This window comes from Thalassophryne amazonica, chromosome 18 (genome assembly GCF_902500255.1).
Source record: "Thalassophryne amazonica chromosome 18, fThaAma1.1, whole genome shotgun sequence".
Classification (NCBI taxonomy): Eukaryota; Metazoa; Chordata; class Actinopteri; order Batrachoidiformes; family Batrachoididae; genus Thalassophryne; species Thalassophryne amazonica.
In genome coordinates, this window is record NC_047120.1 from 27,769,005 (window position 1) to 27,787,248 (window position 18,244).

An 18,244-nucleotide genomic window follows, 5' to 3' on the forward strand; every position below is an offset into this window, starting at 1 on the left:
TATAGTTTTTGAAAAAAATAAAAAGGACCGTTACTTTATTGACAGACCTCGTATATGTTATGGATGCATACAACAAAATTTGTTCTCTGCATTTATCTCATCTCATCTTCAACCGCCTATCCGGTATCGGGTCACAGGGGAAACAACTCCAGCAGAGGACCCCAGACTTCCCTTTCCAGGCCACGTTGACCATCTCTGACCGGGGGATCCCGAGGCATTCCTAGGCTAGTGTGGAGATATAATTTCTCCACCTAATCTTGGGTCTTCCCTGGAGTCTCCTCCCAGATGGATGTGCCTGGAACACCTCCCTAGAGAGGCGCCCAGGGGACATCCTTACCAGATGCCCAAACCACCTCAGCTGGCTCCTTTCAACGCGAAGGAGCAGTGGCTCTACTCCGAGCTCCCCACGAATGACCGATCTTCTCACCCTATCTCTAAGGGAGACACCAGCCACCCTCCTAAGGAAGCCCATTTCAGCCACTCCTCTGCATTTAACCCTAATTACAGTTAGATGCAATCCAACCACTCGGAGCAGTGGACAGTCCGTTACTCAGGGACCAACTCCAGATGTAGAGACACTGTTTTGGTCAAGGGCCAAGAAAGGAACAAGCTCTAATGAGCATGTTTTTGACAGTGGGAGGAAACCACACAGACGCAGGGAGAACATGTAAACTCTACACAGAGTTACACGAGGTGGCGAGGCACTAAACTGGAGGTGGACAGAAAAAGTACAGACTTGCAGGCAGAGGAACTGAGATAAAAAAAAAGGCTTTATCAAAACACAGGCAAGGATTCAGTACACAGTTTGGCAGTCAACGGAGCGGAGGTAATAGACAATCGTGTTATGTCGTGGTGGAGATCAGAAAAATAAGCAGGGTCAAAACACAGCGAGGTAAACAAGACTGTGAAAAGGTAAGGATGTGAAAGGACTTCAACAAAGTGGCAGGGGACTAAGAGACAGTGAGGGCTTAAATAATGGGCAGGTTAATCAGGGCATGAATGTGAAAAGAGGTTCTGCAAAGGGGGCATGACTGAGAAACACAAAGGCAGGTGCAAGAGAGTGAAGTGAGACAAAAAGCAAAGCAGACCAAAGCAAGAGAAATGAGTGACACAAAAACCAATGGTGAATAACATAAAACGCCAAAAGAACTACCTGTTTGTGTTCTTAGACATCACACTTATTCTACATTGGCCCAGTCCATCCAGCTGTACATAAGTACCAGCCTAAGCTGGGAAAGTAATCGAAAATGGACCAGTATGCCATCCACAGAGACTTGTAGACTCTCATCTCCTTCATGATACAATATGCGGGAATAAGCTCCTGCGCCAGTGGACACAAAGCCTCTATATGACTTGCTTCTGATCTACCCCAAATGAATCGATTGCTGTCTTTGGCTCAAATTTATGTTTTGTTCAAAGTATTTTAAATTATTTTTAAAAAGTAAATGAATTTAAAAGTATTTTTACATTCATGAACCAGAATTAAACCTACTCTGCATTGGTGGAAAATCCTACGTGAGCAGTGAGCACTAACCCAAATGGAAAGGATGGAAGCACCTTCTCACCTTAGCAACCACTGTTACAAAATGTGTGGGCGTGGTCTCGTAGTCTAACATTTGGCCCAGTTTGACCCTGAGGACCCCGCTGTGTCCATCAATGGTGAACTTGGTGAAAGTTGAGGTCTGAGAATGTAAAGGCACAATGTCAGTCATGTTTCAGATAAGAGTATTATTTCTACTTATTTCATCAGTGCTTTAGAAAGGCTCAAAGAAAGGCATTCTTTCACATATTGTTATTTTTCACAGTTGACATAGTGACAACTATTGTGCTGTCAGCTGTTGGCCTGGAGTGACACTAAGCTCCTATTAAGCCTTCAGTGGTTTGCTCAAATGTAATTGAAATTTAATCTACTCAAGTAATAGCCTTTCCACACTGTGCTCTGGTATGAGATTAAACTTTCCCTCCACACAGCGTTCTACCAGTTGAGTGCTCTTTTCCTAAAAACCACATGACGGTTCTCATGATGTCATCACACCCTCTTGTCCTCAGTGCTCAAGCCAGTTAACTAAGATGGATGCTGAAGGCTAACATGGTGTACAAGTGGCTGCATCATCCAGTTCTAACAAACCATCCAGCAAACCAAACCTGTGCTGCCTAAAACACAGTTCCCTCTGAAAATACAGGAACAAGGTCAATGTTTGTTTTTGGAGTTGGGCTACCAATATCTAGACCTAGGTTTGATTCCGGTAACTCTACCTGTCTTTGCCCTTGGACAAGACACTTAATCTGCATTGTCCAAGTCCACTCAGCTCAGCCTTGGCTGGGAAACTAACCTGCTATGGATTGGCAGATCCATCCAGAGAGAGTCAGAGACTCTGGCAGGCTTTGCTACAGTATTGATATCACAGTGGTATTAGGATTCAGCACCAATGTGTCTGAGTGACTGCACAGCACTCACTTCTCTGTTAAACAACATTGAACCGAGCTCCATGTGTCAGAACTACACAATTTTTAGATGCCAAATTGTGAAATCTTACACAATAACTGATTTTTTCCCCCCATGTATCACTACTAGGTTCTTCCTGTGTTTGTCACCAATACCATATTGTGAAGTGGATGAGACTCCCTCTGGATGGGATGCAATCATAAACTCTCATCCATTTCACATGATAACGTCTGGACATATCTTTGGTGTTTTTTTGACTGTGTTTTTTTTTTGGCATCCCACCCAGATTTGCATACTTCACATTATAGTATCTGGGGATATCCACAGATTCTGTAGCATGTAGCAGATGAACGAGTACAACTCCCTGTTTATGGGATACCAGTCCATCAATCATAAGTTAGTTCCCCACATGGTAAATTTTGCAGAGTAAAATTTACTCTGCTGGGATAACATTTGGTCCCAGTCCAAATAGAGTTAAATATACTCTATCACAGTGCTAAAACAACTCTATCACAGTGTAAAATCAACTCTTATTGGAGTAGAAACACTTGATTTGACAAGACGGTAGAGCTGATTTACTCTATAATAGAGTGTATTTTACTCTATTTATACTGGGACCAAAATGTTATCCCCACAGAGTATATTTTACTCAGCAAAATTTACTGTGCAGCCAAGACCGGTGTTCCAGAGGGAGTTTAAAAAACACTAACAAGAACTAAATCCAGTGTCAGCCCTGAGGCCCATTGCTGCCTGTGCTTATTACATCTGGGTGGACTGGGACAATGCAGATCTTATTCAAGGACACAGACAGGTTGTGTGACCGGGAATCAAACCCAGGTGTATATATTGACGGTCCAGTTTCTTATCCAACTGAGCTACCTGCTCTACAAATTGAAAAAAAGACAGACGGACAACACTTTATCTGAGCATTAAAAGCAGATCCTAAGTATAAAGCAGCATCGGGTTTCAGATTTAGCATCAGCTTGAAAATATTCCTGTTTCAGTTGCAGTTGGAGTTGGTGAAGAATAGAGAACCACCCCATTACTATAATTTGGTGTAGAAGATCAATCAATTTCATAAGTAGGGTAGGTAGAACATCTGCATAAGAAGGCATTTTGCATTACCTGTAAGAAATAGGAAACACTGCCTCCAGAGCCCATATCTTTGTCCACTGCTTGGACTCTGTAGATGCTACTTCCAGGAGCAGTGTCCTGAAGATGAAACATAAATAGCCATAAGATCAGAGGAATGTTTTTCGGTGAGTCGCCAACCAGACGAGTCCAGGCCCCAACCTTCTCAACAATAGATAGACTGTGCTGAAAAGTTTGGGCTGTGCCAGGAAACAAACACATTGAATTAACCTCTACCATTTCCATAAATTTGACCACTCTTCTTGAAGAGTGGTCAAACATCCATCTAGAATTCTGCATTAACCTTGTCCATGGCCACTACAAGCTTTGGGTCAAGGGGAAACTTACTGAGGGGCATTCAACTAAATGCACGCGTAGTGTTGTAGGTATAATTTTAGACCAATAGCTAAATAGAGGCTTTATTCATCCCATTGGTGAAAATCACCAAAATATTTGGAATCATTTGACATCCTGATTGCAGCACTTGAGAGCCTGAGTGAGGACTCATAATGTTTGGGTTTGCAATTGTCCTGTGGTGTGGGGACGTTGTGTAAAATGTAAATAAAAACAGAATACAATGATTTGCAAATCCTCTTCAACCTATATTCAATTGAATACACCACAAAGACAAGATATTTAATGTTCAAACTGATCAAGTTTATTGTTTTTGTGCAAATATTTGCTCATTTTGAAATGGATGCCTGCAGCACCTTTCAAAAAAGCTGGGACAGTGGTATGTTTACCATTGTGTTACATCACCTTTCCCAATATAACACTCAATAAGCGTTTTGGAACTGAGGACACTAATTGTTGAAGCTTTGTAGGTGGAATTCTTTCCCATTCTTGCTTGATGTACAACTTCAGTTGTTCAACAGTCTGGGGTCTCGGTTGTTGTATTTTGTGCTTCATAACGCGCCACACATTTTCACTGGGCGACAGGTCTGGACTGCAGGCAGGCCAGTCTAGTACCAGCACTCTTTTGTCTATGAAGCCACGCTGTTGTAACGTGCAGAATGTGGCTTGGCATTGTCTTGCTGAAATAAGCACGGACGTCCCTGAAAAAGACGTTGCTTGGATGGCAGCATGTGTTGCTCCAAAACCTGGATGTACCTTTCAGCATTGATGGTGCCATCACAGATATATACGTTACCCATGCCATGGGCACTAACACATCCCCATACCATCACAGATGCTGGCTTTTGAACTTTGCACTGGTAACAATCTGGATGGTCTTTTTCCTCTGCTGTCCAGAGGGCACGATGTCCATGATTTCCCAAAACAATTTGAAATGTGGACTCATCAGACCACGTCACACTTTTCCACTTTGCGTCTGTCCATTTCAAATGAGCCCGGGCCCAGAGAAGGCGGCGGCATTTCTGGATGTTGTTGATGTGTGGCTTTCGCTTTGCATGGTAGCGTTTTAACTTGCACTTGTAGATGTAGTAACAAACTGTGTTAACCAGAGGTGAGACGAAGTCACCATCAAGTCACTCTCAAGTCATGAATCAGCAAGTCCCAAGTCAAGTCTCAAGTCATAATTAAAACCAACTGTTTGCAAGCTGACTTGAGACTTGACTTGGGACTTGCAGATTGATGACTTGAGAATTACTTGACAGTGACTTTGTCCCACCTCTGGTGTTAACTGACAATGGTTTTCTGAAGTGTTCCTGAGGCCACGTGGCAAGATCCTTTACACAATGATGTCGGTTTTTAATGCAGTGCCGCCTGAGGGATCGAAGGTCACGGGCATTCAATGTTGGTTCTGGCTTTGCCGCTTACGTGTAGAAAGTTCTCCAAATTCTCTGAATCTTCTGATTATATTATGGACTGTAGATGATGGAATCTCTAAATTCCTTGCAATTGAATTTGAGAAACATTATTCTTAAACTGTCAGACTGTTTTTTTTACGCAGATGTTCACAAAGTGGTGATCCTCGCCCCATCTTTGCTTGTGAACGGCTGAGCCTTTTGGGGATGCTCCTTTTATACTCAATCATGACACTCACCTGTTTCCAATTAACCTGTTCACCTGTGGAATGTTTCAAACAGGTGTTCTTTGAGCATTCATCAACTTTCCCAGTCTTTTGTTGCCCCATCCCAACTTTTTTGAAACGTGTTGCAGGCACCCATTTCAAAATGAGCAAATATTTGCACAAAAACAATAAAGTTTATCAGTTTGTGTTGTGTGGGCCGCCAGAAGAGGAGGTACTGCTGGCCCACCACCAGAGGGCGCCCTGTCTGGAGTGCGGGCTCCAGGCACCAGAGGGCGCAGCCGCCTCACAGGAGCAGCCAGGGTGACAGCTGTCACGCATCACCTGCAACAGCTGTTACCAATCATCTGATCGGCAGGAGTATATCAGCAGGACGACGTCTCCACCTCTTTGCCGAGATATCATTTCTACCTGAAAGGTAACGTATCTCAGCTGACGGATTGTATCCTTTTGGATTCTGTGCGTGGTTTTGTGGAGTACTTTTCCAACGAGAGGTGGAGGTAACTTTCCTGCCGTTCGGATTCCTGGGTGCAAACGCGCCCCCATTTAATTGTTCTTTGTTCCTCGCCAGCAGTACCAGGTCCGACACGCGGAGGCAGTGGCCACCTGGGAGTTCGGGACTTGGCGGCTCCAGTATTCCCGGGGTCCTGTGGCAGCGGAAACCGTGTGGTTCCGGTTCTACTTTGGAGAGGCGTCTCCTATCTTCGAGCCTGCCCACACGACACCTTTGTGAATTGACTTTTGTCCATTTCTGTAATCTGTTGTATTTGTTGTGCACATTCACAACAGTAAAGTGTTGTTATTTGACCTATTCCATTGTCCGTTCATTTGCGCCCCCTGTTGTGGTCCGTGTACTTACACTTTCCCAACAGGATATCTCGGCCAACGTCATGGATCCCGAGGGGCGTCAACCGGCTGTTGAACGGCCAATGGAAGAGCAGGGCGCACAGGCGTCTGCAGGAGGAATGGTCGGTGAGTGGCAGCGAATCCTCACCGCTTTTACTGCTCGGATGGATCTGATGACCGAGCAGAACGTCCTCCTTAACCGCAGGGTGGAGGCTCTCGCCGCGCAGGTGGAGGCGCGCCCTCAGGGCGCTGCTACGGCTCCCCCTCCTGTCGATCCTGTGCGCAACAGTGACGTTCCACAGGTCGTTCAACGACCCCTCCCACCTTCCCCTGAAGCATACATAAGCCCTCCAGAGCCGTACGGGGGTTGTGTGGAGACATGCGCGGACTTTCTTATGCAGTGTTCGCTCGTCTTCGCACAACATCCCGTTATGTATGCGACTGATGCCAGCAAGATAGCTTATGTGATTAATCTGCTTCGCGGCAAGGCACGCGCTTAGGCTACAGCGCTCTGGGAGCAAAATTCGCGGCTCCTTCTGATATATGATGGGTTTGTGAGGGAGTTCAGAACAGTGTTCGATCACCCAAATAGAGGAGAGACCGCTTCAACCGTGCTGCTGTCAATGAGACAGGGGCGCCGGAGCGCAGCTGCTTATGCAGTCGACTTCCGCATCGCGGCTGCGAGGTCCGGCTGGAATAACGCTGCCCTCCGCGCCGCCTTCGTAAACGGACTGTCGTTAGTTCTGAAGGAGCACCTGGTGGCTAAGGACGAACCGCGGGATTTGGACGGGCTTGTTGATCTCGTTATACGATTAGACAATCTGTTAGAGGAACGCCGTCGGGAGCGAGGCGAAGGACGTGACCGGATACGAGCCGCCCCTCTCCCTTCCGGGTTCGAAAAGGGGCCGCCCTCCCCACGCTCCACAGCCGCAGCGCTTTGTGGGGCAACAGCTCCCCCTGTTGACGTTGTTAGGGAGACGCACAGGGCCAAAATGGGGAGGTTGATCCGTGGAGAGTGTTTTCTCTGCAGCTCAACAGAGCACACACAGAGAGACTGCCCCAAACAGCCAAAACGTCAACACTCGCCCTTAGAGACTGGGCTAAGGGGGGGTCAAGACATTCAAGTGAGACACACACAAATTGCCACACGACTCCCAGTCACAATCCTGAGCGGGGATTTAACCCTTCAAGCCCGAGCACTGGTGGACACGGGGTCAGAAGGGAATCTGCTAGACAGCGGATGGGCAAAGGAGGTAGGGCTCCCTCTGGTGGCGCTTCCTTCGCCATTGCAGGTGCGGGCACTAGATGGCACCCTCCTCCCTTTACTCACACACAAGACACAACCAGTAACTCTGGTGGTGTCTGGAAACCAGCGGGAGGAGATTGAGTTTTTTGTAACTCCTTCTACCTCCCGCGTGATTTTGGGCATCCCATGGATGTTAAAGCACAATCCCCGGATCGATTGGCCGTCTGTGGTGGTGGTTCAGTGGAGCGAAACCTGCCATCGGGTGTGTTTAGGATCCTCGGTTCCTCCCGGTTCCCAGGCTAAGGAGGAGGTCAAAGTCCCTCCCAATCTGACGGCAGTGCCGGTTGAGTACCACGATCTTGCTGACGTCTTCAGCAAGGATCTGGCACTCACCCTTCCCCCGCACCGTCCGTACGATTGTGCCATTGATTTGGTTCCAGGCGCTGAGTTCCCGTCCAGCAGGCTGTACAACCTCTCACGACCTGAGCGCGAATCAATGGAGACCTACATCCGGGACTCATTAGCTGCCGGGCTGATCCGGAACTCCACCTCCCCGATGGGGGCAGGTTTCTTTTTTGTGGGCAAGAAAGATGGCGGACTTCGTCCATGTATTGACTACAGGGGGCTGAATGAGATTACGGTTCGCAACCTATACCCGTTGCCATTATTAGATTCCGTGTTCACCCCCCTGCATGGAGCCAAAATCTTTACTAAGCTGGATCTTAGAAATGCGTATCACCTGGTTCGATCCGGAAGGGAGACGAATGGAAGACGGCATTTAACACCCCCTTAGGTCACTTTGAGTACCTGGTCATGCCGTTCGGCCTCACAAACGCCCCCGCGACGTTCCAAGCTTTGGTTAATGATGTCTTGCGGGATTTCCTGCACCGATTCGTCTTCGTATATCTAGACGATATACTCATCTTTTCTCCGGATCCTGAGACTCATGTCCGGCATGTACGTCAGGTCCTGCAGCGGTTGTTGGAGAACCGGCTGTTTGTGAAGGGCGAGAAGTGTGAGTTCCACTGCACATCTTTGTCCTTCCTGGGGTTTATCATCTCCCCCAACTCCGTCGCTCCTGATCCGGCCAAGGTTGCGGCGGTGAAAGACTGGCCCCAACCCACTAGCCGTAGGAAGCTGCAACAGTTCCTCGGCTTTGCAAATTTCTACAGGAGGTTCATTAAGGGCTACAGTCAGGTAGTTAGCCCCCTGACAGCCCTGACCTCACCAAAAGTCCCCTTCACCTGGTCGGATCGTTGCGATGCCGCGTTCAAGGAGTTGAAATGGCGCTTCTCGTCTGCACCCGTTCTGGTGCAGCCCGATCCTAGTCGCCAGTTAGTGGTTGAAGTGGACGCCTCGGACTCAGGGATAGGAGCTGTGCTTTCCCAGAGCGGGAGGACCGATAAGGTCCTTCACCCGTGTGCCTATTTTTCCCGCAGGTTGACCCCGGCCAAACGGAATTATGACGTCGGCAATCGAGAACTCCTTGCGGTGAAAGAGGCTCTTGAAGAGTGGAGACATCTGTTGGAGGGAACGTCCGTGCCATTCACGGTTTTCACTGACCACCGGAACCTGGAGTATATCAGGACCGCCAAGCGGCTGAACCCCAGGCAAGCCCGCTGGTCACTGTTCTTCGGCCGTTTTGACTTCCGGATCACCTACCGTCCCGGGACCAAGAACCAGAAATCGGATGCCTTGTCCCGGGTACATGAAGATGAAGTCAAAACGGAGTTGTCGGATCCACCGGAACCCATCATCCCGGAGTCCACTATCGTGGCCACCCTCACCTGGGACGTAGAGAGAACCGTCCGGGAGGCCCTGGCACGAAGCCCGGACCCCGGAACTGGGCCAAAGAACAGACTTTACGTCCCACCAGAAGCTAGGGCTGCAGTCCTGGACTTCTGTCATGGCTCTAAGCTCTCCTGTCATCCAGGGGTGCGAAGAACCGTGGCAGTTGTCCGGCAGCGCTTCTGGTGGGCGTCCCTAGAGGTCGACATCCGGGATTATATCCAGGCCTGCACCACCTGCGCCAGGGGCAAGGCTGACCATCGCAGGGCTTGGGGTCTGCTCCAGCCGCTGCCCGTGCCCCATCGTCCCTGGTCCCACATCGGCCTGGATTTTGTCACGGGTCTCCCGCCGTCCCAGGGCAACACCACCATCCTCACGATAGTGGACCGATTCTCCAAGGCGGCCCACTTCGTGGCCCTCCCGAAGCTCCCGACGGCCCAGGAGACAGCGGACCTCCTGGTTCACCACGTCGTCCGGCTGCATGGGATCCCAACAGACATCGTCTCCGATCGCGGTCCCCAGTTCTCCTCGCACGTCTGGAGGAGCTTCTGCCGGGAACTGGGGGCCACGGTGAGTCTCTCATCCGGGTATCATCCCCAGACCAACGGGCAAGCAGAACGGGCCAATCAGGAGATGGAGCAGGCCCTGCGTTGCGTGACAGCCGTGCACCCGGCGGCCTGGAGTACCCATCTGGCCTGGATCGAGTATGCCCATAACAGCCAGGTGTCGTCAGCCACCGGCCTCTCCCCTTTCGAGGTATGTCTGGGGTACCAACCTCCTTTGTTTCCGGTGGTTGAGGGAGAGGTCGGTGTGCCCTCGGTCCAGGCCCACCTACGGAAGTGCCGTCAGGTGTGGCCTGCCGCCCGTTCTGCCTTGCTGAGGGCCCGGATGAGGACAAAGGCCCATGCAGACCGTCGGCGGACCCCGGCCCCTGCGTATCGGCCAGGGCAGGAGGTGTGGTTATCCACAAGAGACATCCCCCTCAAAGTGGACTCCCCCAAGTTACAGGACCGTTACATCGGCCCATTCAAGATCCTGAAGGTCATCAGTCCAGCCGCAGTGAGGCTTCAGCTGCTGGCCTCACTGCGGATCCATCCTGTATTTCACGTGTCCCGGATTAAACCTCATCACACCTCACCCCTCTGTACTCCGGGCCCGGCACCGCCTCCTGCCCGGATCATCGATGGCGAGCCGGCTTGGACTGTACGCCGCCTTTTGGATGTCCGTCGGAAGGGCCGGGGCTTCCAGTATTTGGTGGACTGGGAGGGGTACGGGCCTGAAGAACGCTCCTGGGTGAAGAGGAGCTTCATCCTGGACCCGGCCCTCCTGGCCGATTTCTACCGCCGCCACCCGGACAAGCCTGGTCGGGCGTTGAGGGGGGGGTCCTGTTGTGTGGGCCGCCAGAAGAGGAGGTACTGCTCGCCCACCACCAGAGGGCGCCCTGTCTGGAGTGCGGGCTCCAGGCACCAGAGGGCGCAGCCGCCTCACAGGAGCAGCCAGGGTGACAGCTGTCACGCATCACCTGCAACAGCTGTTACCAATCATCTGATCGGCAGGAGTATATCAGCAGGACGACGTCTCCACCTCTTTGCCGAGATATCATTTCTACCTGAAAGGTAACGTATCTCAGCTGACGGATTGTATCCTTTTGGATTCTGTGCGTGGTTTTGTGGAGTACTTTTCCAACGAGAGGTGGAGGTAACTTTCCTGCCGTTTGGATTCCTGGGTGCAAACGCGCCCCCATTTAATTGTTCTTTGTTCCTCGCCAGCAGTACCAGGTCCGACACGCGGAGGCAGTGGCCACCTGGGAGTTCGGGACTTGGCGGCTCCAGTATTCCCGGGGTCCTGTGGCGGCGGAAACCGTGTGGTTCCGGTTCTACTTTGGAGAGGCGTCTCCTATCTTCGAGCCTGCCCACACGACACCTTTGTGAATTGACTTTTGTCCATTTCTGTAATCTGTTGTATTTGTTGTGCACATTCACAACAGTAAAGTGTTGTTATTTGACCTATTCCATTGTCCGTTCATTTGCGCCCCCTGTTGTGGGTCCGTGTACTTACACTTTCCCAACAGTTTGAACATTAAATATCTTGTCTTTGTGATGTATTCAATTGAATATAGGTTGAAGAGGATTTGCAAATCATTGTACTCTGTTTTTATTTACATTTCACACAACGTCCCAACTTCATTGGAACTGGGGTTGTAAAACGTGGATGCTAGCAAGATGTCCAAAGAGACTATTAAAGCTAAATATTGTTCAGTGATGCTGCCTCAGAATAACAAAAGTTCAAATAACTTGCCCAATATTGCCCTGACATTCTTGTCAATAAAGGATGGATATAAACTTCTGACCACAGCTATGCCTTTGATATACCTCTGGGACATCAATGGTGAAAGGCAAATTTTGAAATTTAGGGGACTCATCATTGACGTCGGTGATGAACACTCTTACTGTCTCAACAACCTGGAAAGAAATAAAGAAGGAATAAATTAGAAATAATTAAAAAAAACAATTTAACTTCACCAACACAAGGAATTAACAGAATTAACAGAATACCAAGGCCCACAGTGGAAACTGTCATTTCAGTTCTGCCATAGAGGTTATGTGTTGTTTGTTGGTTAGTTTGTTATACAGATGCAACTGAGTATGAGTATTTTCAATTATAAGTTATTCTGTTCATACTCTTTTTGATTAATTGATTTAGCATGCAAAATGTTACTATAGTTTTTGGCCAGTACAGTTTGTTACATCCCAAGATGACATTAACAAATTACTTATTGTATCCACCCAACAATCAAAAATTACCCACAGACCTACTCCCATAACCACCCCCTACCCCCGGACAACAAACAAACAACCCAACATACCTCCTCCTGCTTTTAGCACTATATATATATATATATATATATATATATATATATATATATATATATATATATATATATATATATATAAGTCTGGAACTAAAAAATGAACATGATAACATTGGGCAGAAATGCATGCTCTAATGACTGCTTTTGCAAATCATTCTACTATTACTCATGTGATAGGACAATAAAATGATAAAAAAAAAAAAAAAACATAAATTAAACTCACTTTACTCCGACCATCCGTTATGCTAACAAGCACGGTGATTTCATCTTGTTTCTACAAAAAATATACATACTGTATTGTAAATATTGTCACTTTGAGGAACAGAGGTAACAGCTTGACAAGACTCTTCAAAACAGTAGTCCGTGTAACAGGCTCACCTCTCTGTCGAGCTCCAGCACAAGTGTCACGTTCCCTGACTTGGGATCCACTTTAAAATATTCTTTGGAGCCCTTTTCAAATATCAGACCATATCGTACGGGATCATTCTCTGGGTCTGTGCCATTAAGGACATATATCTGTGTTCCTGCGAGAGTGAGAAACAATTCTAATCAGGGGTGGTGAAGGTATATACAGTAAGGTCCAGAAATATTTGAATATTTGAAATGAAGCAATCAAGACGTTCTTATAATGTAATTTTTGAATATGAATAAAAGACATTTTTATACCCCATTTTGCCAATTTAAGACACCCCATGTAATTGGACAAACAAAATATTAGGGTCAGTTTTAATAAAAAAAAAATCATAATTTTTGCAAACAGCTTTCTTTAGGGCCCTGTCCCACTGGTGTTTAGGAGGATTTGCGTATGGATTGCGCACAGAATTGGCCCATATTCGCCAAACATCCGCAATATCCGTGTAACATGCCTGTATGAGTCGGCTGTCATCTGAACACGTCCGTGATCATCCGCAGAGGCACGCATGTCCGCAGCCAGGATTTTTGAGTAGCTCAAAAATCTGGATGTGGATGACATCCGCCTTACATACTCCATATATACTCAATTCATACACAATACATACTCACTCTATGCGCTGTATATCTGCCGTTAACCACTGATATCTGCAACTCATGGGGATTTGCGGCTTGACAGCGGACCGGGACAGTGTGTAAAACAGATATATATCGTGCCTAACACGTCCACATCACAAACTAAAATATGTTGTAGCAAATGCATACAAACTGGCCACGAGTAAAGCGTTTTTATTACATCTGCTTTGCAGCTGATTTGGGGACAATCTGTGAATGCATAACAAACACGTCACGTAAACCCAAAGTACTATATGTGGCAGAAAGCGACATACCTGCCAGTCAGTGCCAGTCCGGCTGTGTAGATCCACAAAGACGTAATAGCTGCTGCAATCGGGTCTCCTCCAGGACTTTTATTTAACACCAACAAAAGGAAGAGTTGCTGTTTAGCCACAGGCCACGCTGAAATCTGTTTTCTGTGACATTCTCAAAAAAAAAACCAAAAGAACACCATCTCACCCAAGTGGCGTCCCCCCTCCCGCTCCCCAAACTCATGAACAGTTAACCCTCGCATGACAACATGAACAAACTCTGTGATCAACTTGTCAAAGTCCAGTACTTGCTCCAGAGCCTGTACTGTTGGTGTGAATAGTGATGCTGACGGCCCGAGTGCGCTTATTTTATGACCGCAATACAGATGCCGTGCACACGCAACACGTGTGTGATGCATTCATAATACACCCGTAATACTGCCGTGATAATCTCAATGTGTCGGATCAGTTTCCTCACTACATGCATTATATAACCGTGATTGTTCATCATATATTCGCTATATATTATTAATATATCCATAATTCATACTGGGACATTTGTCATTTTTGGCCATTTTTGTTGCGGACGACAACGAACGCCCGCAATTTGCATACTCAATTCATGCGCAATTAATCCTCTCCCCAGTGGGACAGGGCCCTTAGATTTCCAAGTCAATGAATACAGTAGCTTGCAAAAGTATTCAGCCCCTTGGTATTTCATGCATTTTAATTTCTTTATAGCATTTCAAAGACAAAATAGCATTTCAAAGACAAAAAGTAAATCTGGCTTCTCAGTATAAAAATTTCTAAAATTATCTTCCTTAGACTCAAACTGACAGTAAAGCTCTACAACTTGATATAAATTAATTAAAAATATAAAGGCAAGGTAATGGGTTGCATAAGTAATCAGCCCCTTGGGTATAATACCTGTAATAATCAGTTTTATTGCCAGTTTTATTTACATCATTTATGAAGAAATACAAACAGTATGGCACTCTATGGTAAATCTGTATGGCGTAGGCAGTTCTCAAAAACTTTGTGCAATTATTTATGCCCTTTCAAAAGTGGAGTGAATGTGGAGAAAAATGGCTGCAATTCACAAAAGATTATGAATATACACACACACACACACACACACACATATATATATATATATATATAGTTAGTTAGTTAGTTAGTTAGTTAGTTAGTTAGTTAGTTAGTTAGTTAGTTAGTTAGTTAGTTAGTTAGTTAATTAGTTAGTTAGAAGTCTCCACTGCTGATTGATCATTTCAACTCCATTGTTCACAAAGTCAATATTACATGGGAAAAATTGTGTTGTTGTCCAAATACTTATGGACCTGGCTGTGTAACCTTTTTTTTTTTTTTTTTTTTTTTACTTGAACCACCACATTTTATAATGAGCCATCATCCATATTATTTTGTTTCCCGTAAGTCTCAAGGTGTACGTCACAATCCAAAAGGGCATCGCGGTAATTAGCGGACGTGTCAATGCCCATGTAAACATCACATTCCATCACATCAACACAAAATCATCACTGACATTTTCTGTTAAACTCACCAACCGGTGTGTCTTCAGAGATGCTGAACAAAGCCATGTTCCCGTGAGTGCTGCTGGGACCATTGTCATAAAAATATGGAGCATAGTCTGATTGAACTTTAGAAGGGAAACAAACAAAGAAACACACATGCAGCAAATTATTTGAGCCAATTTAATGGGAAATGTTCCTGCAATGAACTGAAATCTGCTGCGCTCACTTGCTGAAAAGGGCAGCGACCAAAACAGGTGTCAAAGAGATTGGAAAACAAGTTGTAAAAAAAAAATTAAGCTTTGTAAGTGTGAAGCAACTGCAGGATGAGCAGTCTAAGACAACCATGTCCTGTATGTGTGAGAGGATTAACCAGATAATAGGAAGGCAGGACACTGGCAAGACGCTCAACCACACAGAAAAAAAGATCAAACAAAGAAAGTGGAACCTACCCAAGCTGAAAGGAAGCAAGACAAGAAAGAGGAGAGCACGTGTTTTCTTCTCTTTCTTCATCCTGGTGAGGAGGGAAGGCTTGGCTGGCTCATGTGGAAGGCTTGGCGGAGGGAAAGCGAGCAGTGCGTCCTTCTGGAGGAGTCTCAGCAGCTCAGAGGAAGAGGCTGGAACAGATTCTCAGCCACTAATCTAGTGACGCATCGTTCGCGCCACACTGCTCTCGCTGTGTTTTTAATGAACGTTTTCACCATCACACCTCTGCATGAACGCCGCATGTGAGGCGATTGATCCAAAATTAGTTAATTCGAGATTTTTCTGACATGATGCACTTCCTTCCTTTCCATCAGTTTCAGCAGGTAGCGAATGCAAACGAGCAATGAAAGAGGATTTTTTTTAAAGCAAAATTGGCATTGCTTTCACAAGAAACTCCTGCAGACTCCTAATAATATTTATGCAGATGTGGCTGCCACATGAGGAGATGATGGCTCAGCTGTGTCCAAAGTGAAAAAGAAGTCAACTGGATTTATGAGGGGGAGACAGAACCATGAAGGCCTGAGGTCTCAACAGCCTGCAACTGGAAAACGCACTGACTGTTCCCCACATGATAGGCGACTAAGTGGCACAGCTGGAGTGTCATGTCAGAGTTGAGAACACTCTGCAAAAACCTTTGATGTCACAGGTTTCTGATAAAAAGCAGAACAGATTTTTTTATGTCAAGGTTCGAACCTGAAGTGTTCTGAAATAGATCCAGCTAATATTAGAGTTTCAAAGTACCCACAGCTATACCTTTAACCAATTCCTTGAAAGAGGCAATCAAAATTACTTTGGCTTTGCAAGGTTGCAAGGCCACACATATATATATATCGTATTTCCTTGCTTAAAAGCCTGATCTTGAATAGAGATCTGCCTCAATTAATGGCCGGGTGGGTCAAAACTTCAAATAAGCACCGGGCATTATGTGCATTAAAAAGATTACATTTCAGTCTTTTTTCTAAGTCTGCCGTGGAGTGGTACCTTAAAATCCTAAAGCCTGATTTATGCTTACACAGCTCCGTAGCTCTGTGTCCATGCAATGAAGTTGATGTGCTCGTGATGCTTTTAAAGTTCTCCGTCGCAGCTTAATGCAGTTTTCTGCCAGAACAGTGGCTTTTTCTGGATCAATTTGTCCCTCAACAAGCTCCACTTCTTGATACAATCATCAACCTCCAAGCCAAACCTCCATGAATTGTGGGTCATTTGAGCGTCTTCTTCTGACTCCGTGTTGTAAAGTGGTCATATTTGAGGACTTTTCTGCCAAACATATTTTATCCATGATCGAAATGGAATTGGAGGACACACTACAAAAACTATTAAAATATGACAGGAGATGAATGAATTAAACCAGAAAAGTGACCAATCACAGCCTTTGCAGTCTCTGTCATTAAAGCAAGTGAACGTCAAGGTACAGAGAGGGTTTGCAGTCATGCAGAGCAATCTGATCTAATGCGACAGTGTTTGATTCACCACACCCGGGGATATGTGTGAAACACCATGTTACATTGCAGGCAGCAAACAACATTTTGTTAATAATCGCTGCCTCATTTAGGCGCCAGGTCTAAGCACGGTTTGACAAAAAATAAATAAATAAATGCCTGAGCTTTTAATTGAGGAAATATGGTAATGGATAAATCATCAGTTTGGTGACAGAATATTAACTTATTTCATGTCTAGATTACTTATGGATATCACCACTATTCACAAAGCTTCCTGCATTGGATGGATGCCAGTTTTCTATAAGAGAGCAGCTGCTTTTGATGAGTCTACTTGCTTATTATAGATCAAAAATACAAATAAAGAACTAATGACACTGTGAAAAAGAGATGAAGTGCTGCGACCAGAAGCAGGCCAATGATATTCATGAAGTTCTAGTCTAGTCTGTCTCTGCATAATTTAGCTTTTAGCATTTAGCAGCACAGGCATAGCCTGAGGCCTCCAGCACCCACAGTGGAGGAACAGAACACTCACCACAAAACTATATCTTCTTTCTTTCATGCTGGCTCACAGAATTACTAACAGTCACCTGAAAAGTATTTACAACTTTCCCCATGATCAGCTTTATGGTGATTTTCCTCAGAAAAGTAGGAAGCTAATGAGGCTATTGTGAAAGCATTAATTTTTTTTTCTCCTAGCAACCATTCATGTAGAGCCAGCCAATCAGTTTTCAAGGGGCTGTGATGTCATCACTTCAAAGCTCTATGCTGCATTAAAAAAAGGACGGAGATTCCAACTCAAGCTCGGGAGAAAATGCCATGAATACTCAGTCTGACTGGAATTTTGACTCGGAAACTCATGAGAAAATGGAGCAACCTGAGGATTCTAAGTTGATGTCACAGCCATGGCAACCGTGTTTGCGACAACAATGTTACGAATGTTGAAAATGCACCTTCAAAACTTAACTGTGCATGTGCATGCACGCGCATCTCTCTCTACCCCAGCCTTTCACACCTCACCCATCACACTGAGTTACCTCTCTTTACCGCGCAACTGCACATGCGCATGTCCCCATCGAGTTGAGCTCCCTGTCATCTAACAACAATATTCTGCATTACAGGTAGTGTGTACATGCAAATCTTTACTTTTTTCAATTGAAAAGACACTTACAACCCCAATTCCAATGAAGTTGGGAC

General features: G+C 46.1%; 1 pseudogene; it reads right to left on the minus strand.

The window, feature by feature from the left end:
• Positions 1 to 15,851, minus strand: part of LOC117531359 — a 33,641-nt pseudogene extending 17,790 nt beyond the window's left edge.
• Positions 15,852 to 18,244: the final 2,393 nt, after the last annotated feature.